Here is a 6,040-nt window from a genome sequence, read left to right as displayed (position 1 = left end):
GCAGGAAACTCTCTTCTGCTGAGCCATAGCATTGGTCCATCTAGCACATCAAATTGAGCATTACCTACACAGACTCGCAGTGGCTCACCAGGGTTTTGGGCAGGAATCTTTCCCAGCCATATCTGTAGATGCCAGGGCTTGAAGCTGGGGCCTTCTGCATGCAAAACATGTCACTGAGCTAAGAAGAGTTTGGATTTGATATCCCACTTTATCACTACCCGAAGGAGTCTCAAAGCGGCTAACATTCTCCTTTCCCTTCCTCCCCCACAACAAACACTCTGTGAGGTGAGTGGGGCTGAGAGACTTCAAAGAAGTGTGACTGGCCCAAGGTCACCCAGCAGCTGCATGTGGAGGAGTGGGGAAGCGAACCTGGTTCACCAGATTATGAGTCTACCGCTCTTAACCACTACACCACACTGGCTCCTTATGGCCCTTCCCTTCACTGCAGTGTGGTAATACATACCCTTCCACATTTGGCAGATAAAATTGCTGCTCACAAGGCAATACCTTATTGTACCACATTATGCTCCTATGTGGCCTATTTACATCAGGGTTTCCCACAGAAGTCAGTACCGACCCCCTGGGGATGAGGGGGCTGTCCAGGGGATAAATAAAGATCTAAGGGTTGGAAAGAACCATTGGGTGGGAGTGTGTCTCCCTTGTCAATGAAGAGCCTCTGTATTTATTACAATGATTCCACGATGCAACAGTATTCTCAGACCATGTAGTTTTATTATTTGTCATTATTGTTTTCACTTGCTTTACCTCCTTATTTTTTACATTTCATTACTCCTTGTAATGGTCATCATCATCATCATCATCATCATCATTTTATTTGTATGCCGCCTTTCCACAGTCGAAAACAATGATCAAGGCGGCTTACAATAGGAAACGATTTACATAATTACAGAAGTCATAAACAATAAATAAACCACATAATAAAATACACAAGCAAGTGGAAAACAATTTCCACATAAATCTAAAATCTAAAACTAAGAATACAGTATTCATATCACACTTTAAAATGACATAGGTAAAAAATAACAGCAATTTTTTTTTAAAAAAGCCATCATCATGGTGATGGATGATTAACCAATGTTTATTATATATTGATTTTTCTTTACTTTATTTCATTTAATAAATAGGGTGTTGTCTTGGGGGCTTAGGGGGTTGATGTTGCTGTTGCTGTTGAATTTTTGTATCTTTATTTTAGATCTTGTGATTTATGTGTAATTTTGTAATTGGTTGTGTAATTTTTATTTTTCCTTTATTGTTTATGATTCCTTTTGATATGCTGTAGTTATGTGTGTTTTTTTAATGTTGTAAGCCACCTTAAGCATTGTTTGGACTGTGGAAAGGCAGCATGCAAATCCAATCATGTGTGTGTGTGTGTGTGTGTGTGTGTGTGTGTATGTATGTATGTACATTTCTCAGAATTCAGGTTGAGGGTTGATGACAGCTTTATAAGCTCATCAAGGGATCAATGAACTTAGAAGTTTTGGAAACCCTGAATCGCAGACACTTGGGAAACCCTGAATCACAGACACACCTCATTAAGCATTTCTAGAAACCATCTTCATTTAAAGAGCAAGAATGAAAAGACTTAAACCTTGCAGGACATTCTTTTATTTTATTTTAGTAGAACCCCAACATCTGCCAGCTGGAGCCTGGTGCAAAAAAACATGCACTTCAAATTTAAAAACTCTGAGCCCAGGAATTTGTTTTGAGTATCAGAAATGAATGGAGTACATAGCTTTTCTACACAAAATTCTACTCCTGGCTACCCCAAAGCTACTGCTAAACAACTGAGAGTCAGAAATCCTTGCAATTCCACTGCAGAACACATAGAGGTCTGGGAGTAGTTGCCAAACTACCCTCTGTCCACCCTTGTCTTGTGGGACACACTTTAATATCTAGATATCAGAAGTGTGTATATTTTCAGCATGTCCTGGGGCTGCTTCACGTGACAAAAACTAAAATACCTTTATGTCACCAGTCACATGCATAGTTGACATGATGTAATAATGTGTGACCAGCCCATCCATGGATACAGCCACAGTGATTTGACGGTGATTCATGCAGCCTCAAGAATTTGGAAGAGTGCTACCAGGACCACATATATTGCTACCAGAACAAGGCTTGAGACTTCTGCAAATCATGTCCAAAACATGTTTCAAGCTGAGCCATCCCAAACTACTGGGCACTTTTTGATTGTAAAATATGCACAGTGATTTTAAAAAACAAAATCTAATTACTCCACAAAATAAAGGCAAAAACAAATGACCTAGTCTTAATTATTTCCATTTTGTATGCCTTACCTCATCATGTCTACTATCCCCAGACTCCTTGCACGCTATCTTTGTGCAGCAATGAGGACTGGGAGTCTTTCAATTCACTGCTAGTTAGAAAGAGAAAGGCCAGAGAGGAGAGGGGAGTGTTGAGTGACATGAGCTAGAAGCAAGGAAGCAGACTGGGAGGAGAGAGAGAGAGAGAGAGAGAGAGAGAGAGAGAGAGAGAGAGAGATGCCTGATTGATTTTTGGTTGAATCCAAGGCTGTGGCTTTAGGGGAAGAAACACTATGGGGTGTTAATGCTGTGAACCCCTCCATTGTAGGCTCAGGTTGTATATATGTGTAAATAAACTATTTGCATGTCAAGACCCTCAAGACCCCATTAGAATAAAGAAATTCACACAGACACAGATTTTTTGTTTAAGGTTATTGGGCAAATTTTTGCCACAACTTTATTGATTACAGGAAATGTGAGTGGTATTGGCTTAGGCATTGGCAAAAGACTATACTGGACTCCTGCCCCCTTTGCAGGAAGTCTGTAAGGGTAAATCACCCAAAGGGGAGCTGCTTCAGGGGAACCCGCCTGCATCTCCCCCTGGTGTTCCCAGAGGCCTGGCCTGGCCCTAGCCCCTCAAGTGGACTTTGGACAGGATCCAGGCCCTGGATTCCTTTAATGGAATACCCATGGACAATGGAGGAGCAGGCTATGGCCAACCTCCCCTCCCCCACTCAACAATAAGCCAATGCCTAACCGCCAAACCTTACAAAGTTGTGACGATTGCTAAGAAGTAGGCGAAAACCAAGTGACCAGTGCCAATTTGCCAAATGGAAAAATTCCTACCCGGTCCCCATCCCAAGATGGGCAATCAACCGAAGTCCAAAGCAAGGCTAGAGGACACCTAAATTAAAGGGAGGGTGGGCAGGTGTTTGTCAGCACAAAGCAGGTGATTGGCACACTGCCGCTTTTATACCCCCCCCCCCACGATCACCCCACTCAAATTGATTGGGCAATAGCCCTGGGTAACCGTGGTGCCACCCTGCCGTGAGGGTAATGGCTCCACCCACGCCAGGGTGAAGGAACCTGGTTGAGGGCCGGCCTGCAATCAGGACCATCTATTAAGATGATCCCACATATCATAAGGGCACCACAATTTCCACTGTATCTCATTTCAAAGGAAACACAAACTCTGGGTAAGCACCTGGAACCAATGGAATCTCACATTGCTCAGAGTTTGGAGTGGTGTGCAACAATATTTAACACCTTTCATTGAGTGACTGATGCAGTGTCTATATAAGGAATCCAGAAACCAGGAAAGAAAACTTAATTTTGTCTTAGGTGACCATTTATGAAATGCTTCTGTTGATAAGGAAGGGAGGGAGGGAGGGAGGGAGGGAGGGAGGGAGGGAGGGAGGAAGGAAGGAAGGAAGGAAGGAAGGAAGGAAGGAAGGAAGGAAGGAAGGAAATTTTCAGCATTCTCACATGAGCTTGAAGGCTGTAAAAGCTTCTTGGACCTCAAGTAATATGTAGTTGAACTAGAAAAGTGGTTGGTTTTTGCTCACTTCTAGTATACTCTGTACATAGTCATTACATCATGTCTTGTCTTTGGAGACGAAAAGTTACTGACAAGAAGTGGAATGATTAAGCTTTCAGGAAAACAGCAGTGCCATCTATGCCTACAAGACACAATTTCTTGCTGGAAGCTGTTCCATCTTGGCTCAGATTTGGAAATGTTAACTTGCTGATATACTACAACAGTGGAGCCTCCATTCTCTTGCATGGCTCTGTTGCTTAGCAACAAAGTTATCCTAAAATAGGTGGCAAGAGATTAGTGACAGCATCACCCAACACGGATAACCAAGAGCAAGCCAGATGTGAGATAGAGCAGGGTACACAGTGTTGAGAATTAGGCCTGTTTCAAATGAAGTAAGAGATATGTGGAGAGTGTCACAAAGATAAGGAAATAAAAAAAATATATCTGGAGTGGAAGGTTTTGAGGTTATCCCCTTTTCTGCTGTTCCCTTTTATGAAGGGTGAATTCATTTGCTCTTTTCTTCCTTACACATCTTTAAAATGGAAAGTGATAGGGATAATTTCATAGCTATATAGCTTAGCAGAATCCATTTATCTCTCTTTTTTTCTTTTTTCTTTTTCTTTTTCAGTTGTGTTTTTCTCTATATCAAGGAACCCAAACGAGTTACAGGTTGGTGTTTTGTTTTTTAAAAAAACAAGGACCTTAAACTAAAAGTGATAACCTCAGTTCCTGACCTAACAGATATTCTTTAGGCAATCTCCAAGGATGCTATTAAGGCTTCCGACCACATCTGCTGGACTCCACCTTTAGAAAATGGCAACTACAGAAAGCAGAGGGCAGGGAGAGGGTTTAAATATCTAAAAGCCTAATCATCTAGGTAAGGACATTGGCCACAGTCTAACCCAAGTTAAGCACTTTTGAGCCCCACTGGTTTCGGTGGGAGAGATTTAAGCTTGTACTTAACTTTCAAGCCCAGAGAGCACATATCTTTGACTGAGCCATATCCTTTGGTTTTACTTTTGATAGAGCTGAGAAGCAAGGTCATAACTTGTTCAACTCTCCTTTTAATATCTGTTTTAAAATAATGTTTCTAGTCCTGTTGAATGCAGAGAAAAGGCAGTAAATAGTGTAGCCATCCTTAGTATTTTTTCTCATATGTGTTTCATATTACATTAGCAATTTGGAAAGCAGCAACGGCTGGGAAACAATTTTACAAGGACAGGAAGGAACACCACAGACAGAATAATTGTCACACACAGGAGGAATAAGGATATACTATGAATGGTTCACCTATAGATTTATAAATCATTTAATGTGTCAAGACGAATGGATGTTGTTAATATTGCCGTTGTTGTATAAGGGCTTGTTATTCTGAATGGAATGTCATTGAGACGAATAAGATTTTGGAATGCAGAAACAAGATAAATCATCAAACCATCAATTCTAGCATGCAGCAGGCCACCTAAATTATATAAATTGGCATCTGAATGATTGGGATTAGTAATTGGATTATAAATTGTCATTGTTATAATAAAGCTACCATTGGATTATTGTAATTGAAAACTAATAAAAATTATTGTCAACATATTACCTTAGCAATCATTACAATAACCTTGTAAGGTAGACAACTTTCCATTGATGCTGAGGGTCACAGCAGACATTGCTGTTTATATCTAGGGCATGTGTGGAGAGTGGGACCACATCCACATGTTCAACACAATGTTTACAAAAGAGATGTCTGTGCAAGACTGTCATGTGATCAGGAATCCTGATCACCCAGGGCTATGGAGTGCATGGAAACCTACACTTATTTCAGCTGTCTGTGCATATATAGGTAGCTCCTTAGCAGATATCACACCTGCACAAATGTTGAGGGGGTGGGAGTGTATGATGGGTGGGGTCTGGATGCACAGACCTGGTCCCCATTTGTGAATTTAGCCCAAGACATGAACAGCAACATCCCAAAAGTGTGGGCTTGTTTATAAGGGCTGGCTCATACATGCAAGCTGATCAGCTGATGATCTCAACCTCAAGTAGGGACCTGAAGTTCAAACACTGCAGGTGGAACATCACCAGTGCATTTCATTGGACATTCGGTTCAGACATACAACTTCAAGGGATAATAAATCCTGAGATGGTGCATTGCACAGACTTCTGTAAACCCAGTGCAAATGACTTCATTCACCATAAAGCTGGTTAACACCTGTGCTGAGAAACG

Source organism: Podarcis bocagei (assembly GCF_964188305.1).
Source record: "Podarcis bocagei genome assembly, chromosome: 5".
NCBI classification, from domain to species: Eukaryota; Metazoa; Chordata; class Lepidosauria; order Squamata; family Lacertidae; genus Podarcis; species Podarcis bocagei.
This window is presented reverse-complemented; position numbering follows the sequence as displayed.